General features: G+C 37.3%; 1 protein-coding gene across 1 annotated transcript in view; it reads left to right on the forward strand.

Annotated features, from left to right (window-relative positions):
- STK32B (serine/threonine kinase 32B) overlaps positions 1–14307 on the forward strand; it is a 311999-nt gene that overhangs the window by 174640 nt on the left and 123052 nt on the right. The gene's annotated exons all lie outside the window — the stretch shown is intronic.

Here is a 14307-nt window from a genome sequence, read left to right on the forward strand (position 1 = left end):
CATACCAAAGTGGATTTGGAGAGCAAATTCTAAATTGCTCGGAAAGTGGTAGCCATGAACACCCTAGGGCCAAAAAAAAGACTCTGCGTTCTGCAAGTGTGATGTATTTTCTCTAGTTTTCAACAAAAGTTTCAAGGCATTTCTTAGAGGTATTTCTATTTAGATGGCCATTAACATGTGTGCCGTTTGCTCTAAAGCTCTGGTTTTCCTCTGAGAAAAAAAATCTCAGGAAGAGATTTAGGTATCTAATTGACTGTGCATTTTAAAAGCCCACAAAGTGAATAGGGTCCCTTGTATAGAATACTTCTAAAATGATTTACTTGCAAGGAACTTTCACAAATCATAGGAGCATAGCTATAGAAGTGAAAGGTACCTCAGAGGTCACATAGTTCAACTCTCGCATGATTGTACGTGAGGAAATGGAGACTTAGGCAAGTTAAATTACTCGCCCAGAGGTGCATGGGTGTCAGAAGTGGGATTTGAACCCAGATCAAACCATTTAGAGGAACCTATTACATCTAAGCTATTTAGATATATCCCCTACATCCCTTTAATCTCTGGTCATAGGGCATCCTTTCTTCTATCGGTGTTTTTTTCTACTCTTTATTTATGTTAGAATCATTGACTCTTAAAGTAAGAAGGACTTTGGAGGTCAGTGAGTTAGACACAAACCTGAACTATAGATTATTTGTCCTGGCCACTACTTCCCAATAAAAATTCCAATGACCCTAACACTTTTTCCTCACAGTAACCCTATAGGGCATATAGCATATTATATTTCCCATTTTAAATCTCAGGAATCAGGCTCCCCATGGTTCAGTGACACATTCAGACAGCCTGAAGCTGCACAGCATATAGCTAATAAATGTTAGAACCAAGATACCAATCCAGTGCTCTTGACTCCACATCAAGAGGTTTTTCTACTACAACACACTGTTAAGCCAAGCCCTTTATCAATCAGAAATTGGCTTTTATAAATTTGGAACAGTTGCCTACATATCTTAGAAGTGAGACCTTTATCAGAAAAAAAAAACTTGCTGCAAACATTTTCCCCATCAAACTATTTCTCTTCTAATTTTAGCTGTATTAGTTTTGTTTGTGCAAAATCTTTTCAACTTTATGTATTAAAATTGTTCATTTTACCTTATGTGATCCCCCCTATGCCTTGTTTTGTCATGAATTCTTCCTCTATACATAGATCTGATTAATAATTTCTCCCTTGATCCTCTATTTTGTTTGGAGCTTACTCATTTGGAGCTTAACTTGGTATATGGTATAAGATTTTGGTTAATACCTCATATCTCCCAGACTTTCCCAGTCAATGTCTGTCAAAACTAAGTCATCTTTTTTTTAATTCCAATAGTCTTCAGTGGCATTACATAGTTGTGAATTATGGAATACTATAATCAAAGTTGAAGATCACCCAAAGGATAATGTAGAAATCATATGATTGATGTGAACTGTCTTTCAATCAGGAGGAGTTGTGGACAGCATGGGAGAGATGAAAAGTGGGTTAAAAGTTTTCCTAGACCCAGCAGTTAGTACAGGTACAGAAGAAGACAATCTGTCCCACATCAGTTGGACAAAGCTAATGTTGGAACCAGCACTTGTCATGACATCTTTGGCCCCTAGAATTCAAGCTATTCTGATACCAAAAATTGCAGAACACAGTTGAGGTCTTCACCATCTTCCCCTTGATGTCCCACACATCTATGGAGAAATCACACCAGGGACAAGTGTCTATGTCCAAAATTCCAACAAGAAAAAATGGAATCAAATTGAGGGTTAAACTCGAAATTTGACAGGAAGCTGAAAGAAGCTAAGAGGGGAGGGGGTCCCTGGCAAAGAACACAACAATAGTTTTCCAGGATTCTAGTACCTGAATCTACCACCAAACCCTGCTTCTGATGGAGAAGTCAGAGAGATCAGCACAGGAGTTTGGCCTAAGAGATTCATTGCTCTTTCTATGAGACTTCAGGGTCTTACTCTGACTTTGTCCCTTTGAAAGATAGCATGCTTATTACAATGATACCACCAAAATATTTCTGCAAATTATCATTTGGGAATGAATATAGCCATAGGAAAGAGTCTTCTTCTGAAGATGGATTGGGTTCTTGGAAATATGAAAAACTCATACCTAAGTCTAATGTGTACATGAGTACATGAGATGAGTGGTCAAGCTGGGGAAGAAATGACTGGAAAATATTAAAACTAGCTTTCTTTTGTGGCTCTCATACTGTGGCTCCTTTATGGAGCTAGAAAAATTAATAACAAAATTCATTTGGAAAAACAAATGGTCAAGAATATAAAAAAAAAACCAATGGGAAAAAATATAAAGGAAGGAGGTTTAGCAGTACCAGATCTTAAACTATGTTTAAGAAAAGTTAAACTATGTTTAAGATAAGCAGTACTGGATCTTAAACTATGTTTATGTTTATGCCTTGTGATAAGGCAGTAATAATTGGCTAAAGAAAGGTAGATTAGTGGAACAGAGTAGATATACGATCTACAGCAGCCAACAAACATAGTTATCCAGTGTTTGACAGGTATAAAAATTTAAGTTTTTGGAATAAGAATTCATTATTTGGTAAAAAAAAAAAACTGTTGGGAAATATGAAAAGCTGGCAGAAATTAGGCATAGACTAATATCTTAGACCATTTACCAAGATAAGGTCAAAATGGATAAATGACCTAGATATAAAGGGAGATATTACAAGAATATTTGAAAAACATGGAACACATTACCTACTAGACTTACAGATATGTGAACGATTTATGAACTAGCAAGATATAGAGAGTATTGTGAGATGTAAAATGGGGCATTTTGATTACATTAAAAAGATTCTGTACAAATAAAACAAATGTAGCCAAGATCAGAAGGAAAGCAGAAAACTGAGGAAAATATATATCTACATATACAGTTCCTCAGATGAAGGTCTCATATCTCAAATATATAGAGTCATTCCCCAGTTGATAAATGGTTGAAGGATATGAACAGGCAGTTTTCTGATGAAGAAATCAAAACAATTTATAGTCATATGAAAAAATGCTCTAAATTATTATTGATCAGAGCAGGCCTGCATAACATCTGGCCCGCTTATGGCCCAGCTCATGAAAGGATTGTGGAGGGCCCATGAAAAGACTTTGGGCAGCCTGTGAAAAATGTAGAGGATGTAAAACAGGCGTACGCAACATATTGCCCATGGGCTGCTTTGGCATGCCGCATGTAGCCCATGGGCCATATGTTGTATAGGCCTGGATTAGAGAAATGTAAATTAAAACAACCTTGAGATATCATTTTACCCCTATCAGATTGACTAAAATGATAGAAGAGGGGATGTTGGAAGGGATGGGGGAAAATTGGGACCTTAATTCATTGTTGGTGGATCTGTGAGCTGATCCAACCATTTTGGAGAGAGATTTCGAATTATACCCAGAGTTATTAAACTGCCTATAGCTTCTGACTGAGCAATGCTATTATTAGATCTGTTTCCCAAGTTGATTAGGGAAAATGGAAAAGAACCTACATGTACTAAAATATTTATAGCAGCTCTCTTTATGGTAGCAAAGAACTGGAAATTGGAGGAGGGGGTGCCCATCAATTGGGGAATGGCTAAACAAATTGTGCTATATGTTTGGAATAGAGTGTTTGTTTCTCTACTATAAGAAATGATGAGCCCAATGATTCTAGAAAAGCATTAGGGACCTTCACAAAATAATGAAGTGCAAAATTTGCAGAACCAAGACAACATTGTATACAGTAACAACAGTATTGTTTTGAGAACAACTCTGAGCAACCACGTCATTCTGACTATTATAAATACCTAAATTATCCTCAAAGATCCTATGTAGGAAGGTGATGTTTGAATCCAGAAAGGAGTACTGATGTGATGCAGGAAGTAATGAGCTGGTTGGTTTAGAAAAATATGGACTTACGAAGGAAGATGCTATCCACCTTCAGAGAAACAGATGATAGGAGGAAATAAGCATAATATGGTCTTACATATATGTGTATATATGTGTATGTTTATAGATATTGACTTATATGTGTATGTATATCTCTCTATATCTACCCATCTATCTATCTATCTATGTCCATGCTTAATTATAGCCTTCTTTAGGGTGGAGGGTGGGGAGAAAATAAAGTAAAAAGTACACAGAGAACAAGAGAAAACCAACAAAGAAGCAAAGAAAAGCCAGGAGGCTTTGAAAAAAAAGTATGGTATTTATTATATAGGTTTTCTTGAAATGAAAATTTATTGTTTTATATCGAATCCTCTCTTATCTGTTGTGTACATGGAAACGTTTATTTTTTTTCTTTTCTCACTTTGTATTTAAGTGTAGAATAATTTTTTAATATAATGCCTAGGCACTGTGCTAAGCATTTTTATTAATATTATCTCATTTGATCCTCATAACAACCCTGAGAAGAGCTGGTACTATCCACATTTTACAGTTGAGGAAACTGAAGCAAACTAAAGTTAAGTGATTTATCCAAGATCACATAGCTATTGAGTCTCTGGGATCAGATTTGAACTCAGGTCTTCCTGATTCTAGGCCCAGTGCTCCATCTACTCCACCATCTAGGTGCCCTGCAAAGATATATCCAAAAGTGCTTTGAGAAGTGGCACCATCAGTGAAATAGATGAATCTCCCTCTGGGGGACTAATAACAGCAAGAACAAAAACAACAATAGCTTAAATTTTCAACCTGTCAGTAGATAGGCATTTATTGAGCACCTACTAAGTGCCAGTTAGTGTAGTAGGTGTTAGGGATAAAGTAGCAAAAATTGAATATTCCTTACCTTAGAGGATATAACCTCTGTCAGGAGAAAAGCGTGTACTTGTAATGTGTACTTTTGGGTTTTTCGTTGTTTGGTTTTTGGGGGAGGGGAAACAAATGTATGATTTTCATGTATAGGGAACTATCAGTAGGAAAAATCCATCCATCAATGCAGATCTTCACCTGCTCTACAATTTATAGTCTTAAACAGGTGCCCTGGCACACTAAGAAGTTAAATGACTTTCCCAGGTTAGAGTCAGATGTAGGACCTGAACCCAGGTCTTCCTTATTCCACCATGCTACCTCTCTAATATTTGTGTGTATGCATAAGTAAAGAGAGAGGGACTGGACTTGTGTTTTCATTGGCATAGGGATCACCTAAGTGATGGAATTAATTTTATTGCTACAACAATTTATGATCTTATGCAGTAGAATTACCTAGAACATTGAGAGGTTGAGTGACCTGTTCAGCATCATATAGCTAGTGTCAGTCAGTGAACCTATCTTCCTGGTACCAAGGACAGCTCCTTGTGCTTTATAGAAAGGCAATTGTGCCTCTCTATACTTAAGTATATACAAAATAAATATATAGCAATTTCATGAGTTAGGCACTCGCAGCTTGGCGACTATAAATGCTCTTTCATCCAAGGATTGGATTGTCTTAATTTGGACAGACTCATCACCAGGATGTCCCTAAGGAATGCATTATTCAGCAGCAACAATTCTCTAAAGCCACTTACTAACTCCCAAAGGAGCCTGCAATCTGTATTGGTGAATGGCATATCCACATGGACAAAAATCACAGGTCTTTGTCATCTAGCAGTGGATAGAGTGCCAGCACCGGAGTTAGGAAGGTTTATCTTCCAGAATTCAAATCTGGCCTCAGACACTTACTAGCTGTGTGACCCTGGGAAAATCACTTAACCCCATTTGCCTCGGTTTCCTTATCTATAAAATGAGTCAAAGAAGGAAATAGCAAACAACTCCAGTATCTCTACCAAGAAAACCCCAAAGGGGTCACGAGAGTCAGACATGAACAATAATACAATATAATAATAATATGAATAATAAATAAAATTTGAATAATAATAATTGATGGAATAAAATAATATAATAGAGTCTGTGTGTGAATTTTGCATGTTACCTTATTTTCATTCCAGAGAAACCTCTGAAAAGTCTAGACTTTAGTGACACAGGCAATTTAGCAAAATTTTATATTACTTGCACTCTTTGCCTGGCAAATTGCTTGAAGAATGTTATGGGGAATTGTCTTTGTCCATTTAGCAATGCAGTTTCCCTGGGAAATCAAATGATAACATGTTTCCCTTGATAGCAGTGATCCGGGGACTAGGATTTTGCTGAGTTGCAAAGTGTTATTTAGTTACCAAACCTCTGTTCTCTTTGGCAATATTGTTATTTGTGTCACTGAAGCATAACTGAATAAAGGCAGGACATCTGTCCCGTGCCTGCTGTTTCACTTGGAGCAAGTTATTTAGCTTTACTTTGCTGGCCTTCTCTTTGCCTGAAAATGAAGATGAGTTATAGCAGTAGCAGCTACTACTACAACAACAGCCAACAATAATTGAATGAAGAATTAATTAACTAATTAACTCATCATCAGAGGATTTTAAGTATTGTGAGACAATTCTGACGTGTTTTGTTAATATTCTGTATGTTATTTTTTTTCTAAAAACCCTCTTATATTCTCATTGTTCTTTATAGTTACAAAGAGTTATTCCTCTATCTCATTTCATTCTCATTACATTGCTGTGAGATAGTTAGGATTTGTGCCACAGTGGATGGAGTATTGGGCTTGGAGTCAGGAAGACTTGAATTCTTTTTTTCCTCGTTTAATAGCATTTTATTTTTTTTCCAATTACATGCAAAGATAGTTTCCAACATTCACTTTCAACATTCAACATTTACATTTTGAGTTCCAATTTTTTTTCTCGCTCCCCACCACCACCCTCCTTAAGACAGAATGCAGTCTGATATAGGCTATATATGTACAATCAAATTTAACATGTTTCCACATTAGTCACATTGTGAAAGAATAGAACAAAATGGAAAAACCACAAGAAAGAAAAAAAGGGAGAAAATAGTATGCTTCAATCTGTATTCAGACTTCATAGTTCTTTCTCTGGATGTGGATAGCATTTTCCTTCATGAGTTCCTTGGAATTGTCCTAGATCATTGCATAGCTGAGATGAGCTAAATCTATCAAAGTTGATCATCACACCATGTTGCTGTTACTGTGTACAATGTTCTCCTGGTTCTGCTCAGCTCACTCAGCATCAGTTCGTGTAATTCTTTCTAGGTTTTTCTGAAATCTGCCTGCTCATCATTTCTTTTAGAACAATAGTATTCCATTACGTTCATATACTATGACTTGTTCAGCCATTCCCCAACTGATGGGCATCCCCTCAATTTCCAGTTCTTTGTCACCACAAAAAAGAGCTGCTCTGAGTATTTTAGTACACGTGGGTCCTTTCCCCTTGTTTATAATCTCTTTGAGATACACACTCAATAGTAGTATTGCTTGATTAAAAGGTATGCACAGTTTTATATCCCTTTAGACATAGCTCCAAATTACTCTCCAGAATGGTTGGATCAGTTCACAACTCCACCAACAGTGCTTCAGTGTTCCAGCTTTCCCACGTCTTCTCCCACATTTATCATTATCCTTTTTTTTTTTGTCATATTGGCCAATCTGATAGGTATGAGTTGGTACCTCAGAGTTGTTTTAATTTGCATCTCTCTATTCAGTAGTGATTTAGAACATTTTAAATACAACTGTAGATAGCTTTAATTTCTTCATCTGAAAACTGCCTGTTCATACCCTCTGACCATTTACCAATTGGGTAATGATGTGTATGCTTCCCCATATATTTGAGAAATGAGGCCTTTATCAGTTTCCCAGGTTTCTGCTTCCCTTCTAATCTTGGTTGCGTTGTTTTTGTTTGTGAAAAGCCTTTTTTTTTAATTTAATGTAATCAAAATTATCCATTTTGCATTTCATAATGTTCTCTATTTCTTGTTTGGTCATAAATTCAGGAAGATTTAAATTAAAATCCTGCCTTCATCACTCACTACTTGTATGACCCTGGGCAAATCACTTGACTTTATTTTGCCTCAGTTTCCTTATCAGTAAAATCAAGGTAACACTAGCACTATCCCTCAGGGTTGTTGTGAGGATCAGATGAGATAATGTGCTTTATAAATGCTAGATGTTATTATTGTTGTTATCATTCCTCATTTTGCAAGTGAATAAATTGATGTCCAAACAGATGAAATGACTTTTCCAGGTAAAACCATCTGCCCCTTTCACATGCTTTGAATCAGACAGGAAGAATAAGGATATAGAGTACATGCAACAAAACACTGAGTTGGTCATTGTCATTTTAGTTGTTTTTCATCCTTGCACTTTCATCTATTATAGTAACTGTTTGACCTTGGACAAGTCATTCAACCTCTGTCAGCCTTAATTTTATCATCTGTGTAACGGGAGTGATGATATCTAATTCACAAAGCTATGAGGTCACTATTGTAAGGATCGAATGATATGTATGAAAGGTTTTGCAAACTTTAAAGTACTATATACATGGTAGCTCTCATTGTCATCATCATCCCACTCTAATTCACTTCCCTTAGAAATGGCCTTTCCTTGAACTTTAGTCCCTGTTCTAGGAATACTCTTGATAACTTTATCTGAAGCTCTTCATTTCCATCCTGAATAGAATTCCACCTAAACTCTGGATTTGATTTGATTTGCCTATTTGGAATGTCTTAACTTTACTTCCCACTTGGTTTTGATTCTGGCTCTGTTACTTATTTGCCATGACTTCGGGCAAGTCAGTTGCCCTCTTTCTCATTAATTCTCTCATCTGTCACGTAAAAGGGTTGGATGAAAATATTTCTGAGATGCCTTCTAGTTATCCCTTTTTGTGAATTTGTTATCTTCTGGCAATAACAGTCTGTCAACAAGCATTTATTAAGCACTTGCTGTGTGCCAGGCACCCACCTTTAACAGAACATAGACTGTGCCTGCTTTCCCCATTTGTTTTTTGAACTAAATGTTCTTTTTAATTAATTAATTTTTAGTTTTCAACATTCACTTCCATAACTTTTAATTTTTCTCTGCCTCCCTTCCCTCCCCCCTCCCCAAGATGGTACACAATCTGATATAGGCGCTGCATATACATTCTTATTAAACATATTTTCGTGTTAGTCATGTTGTATAGAAGAATTAGAATGAATGGGAGGAACAATGAGAAAGAAAAAACTAAACTAAACGAAAAAGAGCAAATAGTGTGCTTCGATCTGCATTCAAACTCCATACTTCTTTCTCTGGATGTGGATGGCATTTTCCATCATGAGTCTTTTGGAGTTGTTTTAGGTCCTTGCATTGCTGAGAAGAGCTAAGTCTATCAAAGTCAGTCATCGCACAATGTGGCTGTTACTGTGTACAATGTTCTCCTGGTTCATTCAGCATCAGTTCATATAAGTCTTTCCAGATTTTTCTGAGGTCTACCTGCTCACCATTTCTTATAGCACAATGGTATTCTGTTACATTCATATACCACAACTTGTTCAGCCATTCCCCAATTGATAGGCATCCCCTCAACTTCCAGTTCTTTGCCAATACAAAAAGAGCTGCTATAAATATTTTTGTACATATGGGTCCTTTCTTCCATTTTTATGATCTCTTTGGAATACAGCCCTAAAGGTGGTGTTATTGCTGCGTCTTGTTTTCCCCATTTAGTATGGCACTTTGGCCTAGAATATCTTTAGACAAACTCATTAGCAACCTGTGGTATGCATTTGGTGTGGGACAGGATGTAACTAAGGTCACATAGCATATTAGTGGAGTTAGGACTCAAACCAAGGTGTTACCTATGTTTGGTGTTGCCACACCCTTTTAGGGACAAGAAACCAGAAATCAGCTCAGCTGGTACCATTCAGATCAGCCATTCTAGTCAGCCTAACCTTAGATCTCATTATCACTTATTCCTCCACATTCTGGTGCCTGCTGAGGGTGTGGGCTCAGAAACATTATGGACCATTGTGCCAGATGAACAATGAACTTGCTCATCCACTAAGTCACAGAGCTAGCAAGTCATAGAGCCATTATTCTGACATGGTGATGATGAAAAAATGGGATAACCAGAGCAACATTCCATGAGTGCCGTTGCCATGGTTGCCCCCTCTCCATCCATGGGGCTTTTGTGTATGGTCTCATCCACCCAGCCCTGACAGTTTGTCATCAGTTCGTTTGCTAATACTCTCTTCCCACATGGAACTGCCCGCTCCAGACCAGAACTCCAGAAACAATTCCCAGAATCTGGGAGAGTAAATCCACTCAACTTTTAATCTAGTCTTCTCTGAGACTGAGCTATCCTAACTGATGATGGTTTTTCAGTTATGTCTGACTCTTTGTGATCCCATTCAGGGTTTTCTTGGCAATGTTATCATGTCATTCGCCATTTCCTTCTCCAGCTCATTTTATAGATGAGAAAACTGAGGCCAACAAGGTTAAGTGACTTGCCCATGGTCATGAAGCTACTAACTGTCTGAGGCTGGATGTGAGCTCAGGTCTTCCTGATTCCAGGCCTGGCACTGTATCCACTATAATATTGATGTAATATTCTCAGTACAATAATAACATATTTTAAAAGGACTTTACTATTACTGTTACAAAACACTTCACCTATTTCATCCTATTTTAACCTCATAGTAACACTGTATGGTGGATACTGGTATTACTGCCAGGTATATACAGCAGGTATTACTGCCATCATTTTATAGATGAGAAAGCTGATACGTAAAGAGGTTGTGACTTGTCCAAGGTCACATAACTAGTAAAAGGCAAAACTTTGGTTTAAATCAAGATCAACTGTATCCAAGTCTAGTGATCATTTCAGAATAATTTGGATCGGTACGTTATACAATGTTTTTGCCAAGTCAAAGAGGAAGGTGGTTTTATCAGAATCTATTCAGTACCCCTATGTAAAATGGAGACAGCCTGAGCACAAATAACATGCAAGATGAAAATTCTAGCTCTAATCCATATTAGGAATAGTTCAGAGATTCATGGTAAAACATTTATTAAGTGCTTGCTATGTATCAGGCACTATACTAAGTTCTGGGGATATAAATATAAATCATAAAAACAGTCTTTACTCTCAGGGAGCTTATATTCTCATGGTGAGGACCTCACAGAAAGTGAGGGAGGAAGCAGGGACAGAGGAGGGCAACTAGGTGGTTAGGGGGAGTGGGGCAAAGGGCAAGGCTGCCAAGGAGAAGGTAAGGAATGGAGGTACAGAGTGACCTGAACTTGGTCTGGATGCCTCATGATCTTGACCCTGGCTTGGACTTGAGACTAATCAGGTAGGATACTGGGCCTCAGAGGGAAGGTATCTCCACTATGGGAAGGCTACTAATGAGTGCATAGAAAAACCTAAAGAATAAGGATTGGAGCTGGAAGTGATTTAGGGCCAGAAGATATCTTAAAGATAATATAGTTCACCATTCTCATTTTACAGATAAGCTCAGAATGGTCAAGGAATGGTCACATTGTTTCTTAGTCATTTAGAAGAATTTGAATCCAGGTCCTACAAATTCATTTTTCTAGTATACCATGCTGGAAGATCAGGTCTGCAGTTGATTGTTTTTTTTTTATTATTATGAGTAACTTTCTGCAAGTTTGTGGATGTGAGATGATAGAAAAGAAAGATACAAAGAAATCCAATTTATCTGTTAAAGGAGTTCCCCCCCCTTCTCTGGTGTATAAGTTGTAACTGAAATTGGGCACAGGGTGTTTATGTAAGATAATAAATCAGCCGAATAAGAACCTGAGTCTCAGCATCTAAGATGCGGGAATCCAATCTGGGAATAAAATACAAAAGTAGGAAAAACAGGACTGTCCAAACAAAATTGATTAAGGATAATCTATTTCACAGAAGGCATTCAACAGAAAGACAATGAATATATTGCCAGTAAATTGGCTCCAAAGCTTTGAAAGTGCCCGGAACAAGTGGGAACATGGAGACATTCAGAGGCTGACCCTCTTCGCTCCCCAGAGCTGTGAATGACCATGCTGAGTGCACTCTCAAAGATACTAAAAGCATCAATTTGTATACATGATGTGATTTGTGGCCATTGTGATACCCACACATTTTTCCTGGTTATCTTCATTATTCCAAATTTCTACCTGTTGAAATCTTTCTCTTTTTTTGACCCATCTAAAGTGCCTCTTTCTTCATGAAGCCCTGCCTGATCTGTCTCCAAGGCGAACGCCATCATTTTCCCCTCAAATTGTTTTTGTTGAAAATCCTCCACTCTAAAAATTATTGATGTCTTTTATTTGGAAATCAGGTCTATTTCCAAATACATCCCTTTTTCTTCCCCTAACCAGAGATTCATACCTTGGAACAACATTTATTTCCAAAAGAATTTGAGTTCTAAATTTTCTTCCCCTCCCCACCTCCCCCAAGATGGCATGCAATCAGATATAGGCTCTACATGTACATTCATATTAAACATATTTTCACATTAGTCATGTTGTGGAGAAGAATAAGAACCAATGGGAGGAACTACATGAAAGAAGAAACAAAATAGTATGAAAGCAAATAGTATGCTTTGATCTGCATTCAGACTCCATAGTTCTCTCTCTGGATGTGGATACCATTTTCCATCGTGAGTCTTTTGTAGTTGTCTTAGATCCTTGCATTGCCAAGAAGAGCTAAGTCCATCAAAGTTAATCATCTCACAATGCAGCTGTTACTATGTACAATGTTCTCCTGGTTCTGCTCACATCACCCCGCATCAGTTCATATAAGTCTTTCCAGGTCTTTCTGATGTCTGCCTGCTCATCATTTCTTATAGCACAACAGTAGTCTATTACATTCATTTACTACAACTTGGAACAAAAATTTTAAAAGAGGGAAAGAGCAGTTCAGCAAGCTTAATGTATTATCTGAACCCTATAGTCAATGCAGATTTCCTCAAGTAAAGAAGAGAGGGAAATAAATTTTCTTTTTCTTCTCATGCCAGGTTTGATCATTATAATTATATATTATCTAGCTTAACTTTTTAGCTTTCTAAATTTTTTGTAATTGAGTAATTCAATAAACATTAATTAAGCACCTACTATGTGTCAAGGCATTATGATAAATGCTAGGGGGGATATGAATAAGAAAAAGACAGCCCCTGCCCTCAAGAAGCTTACAATCTAATGGGAAGATAACTAACAAAAAGAAGCTGGAAATTGTGTGTGTGTGTGTGTGTGTGTGTGTGTGTGTGTGTGTATGTGTGTGTGTGTGTGTGTGTGTTGGGGGGATGCTACCAAGGTATATCCCAGGTATGGGGGCATCTTGTTTCATGACTTTGAAACCAATTACAACTGTATGTAGAAAGTGGAATGGTCATTGTGGATAAGCTTTTTCTAGTTCTGCTACCTAATTTGAAGTCCTGGCTCTGACTCATGGAATCAATATAGACAAGTCACTTTACCCCTCTGAGTCTGATCTTCCTCATATGTTGGTTCAGTTGGTTCTTGTCATTTGTTCTCAAGGAGGACCAAAATGATATCATTATGTTAGAGTCAAGGTACATTGTGTCCAACTGTGGCCAATTAGACCAATACTAGCTTGGAAGCCTTTATCACAGGTCAGGCACAAATAGGCCACACGAGTGGAAATGTCTCTAAATTTTTTCATCATTTCTTAGTGATGTCCAACTCCTCATGACCCCATTTGGGGTTTTCTTGGCAGAGATACTAGAGTGGTTTGCCATTTCCTTCTCCAACTCATTTTACAGATGAATAAACTGAGGCAAAAAATGTTAAGTGACTTGCCCAGGATCACACAGCTAGTCAGTGTGTGAGGCCAGATTTGAACTCAGGAAGATGAGTCTTCCTGACTCTAAGGCCAGCACTCTATTCACTGTATCACCTAGCTGCCCCCATATATAAAATAAGAATAAAAGTGCTTGTGCTACAATGCTTTGTGATATACCAAGTAATGTGAATCATAATTATTTTCATGCTTCTTTCTGTAAGACCCATAGTAGGCTGTAAGTTTTTAAAATTTGACAAATCTTTATTAACATCAATTCAGTAAACTGTGTTAAGCAATGGGGATTCAAAGACAAAAAATATCAAAAGTCTTACCTTAAGATTATAGTTTATTGGAAGTGATGAGATGGAAATAAAATTCAACATATACACACTTAAATATAATGCAAGGTGTGATTGGGGTAAAGGAGAGCTAATCCAGACAAAGCACTTTAGGGAAATTCAGTGGGTAAGACGATGCTTGCAATCATGTAGATTTCAACAGATGAAGATCCTGATAGAAGATGATAACAAGGAAAGTATATTTTGTAATAACATGATAGGTACTCACCTGATATAAAAGATAAGCATGATATAGACCATGGAACAAGTTACTTCAGGAAAAGAATTGTATTATTTAATGCCACATCAGGCATTATAAAGAGCAACTTCAACATATATGTTCCTTTCTT

The sequence above is a fragment of the Trichosurus vulpecula genome, chromosome 6 (genome assembly GCF_011100635.1).
Source record: "Trichosurus vulpecula isolate mTriVul1 chromosome 6, mTriVul1.pri, whole genome shotgun sequence".
Classification (NCBI taxonomy): domain Eukaryota; kingdom Metazoa; phylum Chordata; class Mammalia; order Diprotodontia; family Phalangeridae; genus Trichosurus; species Trichosurus vulpecula.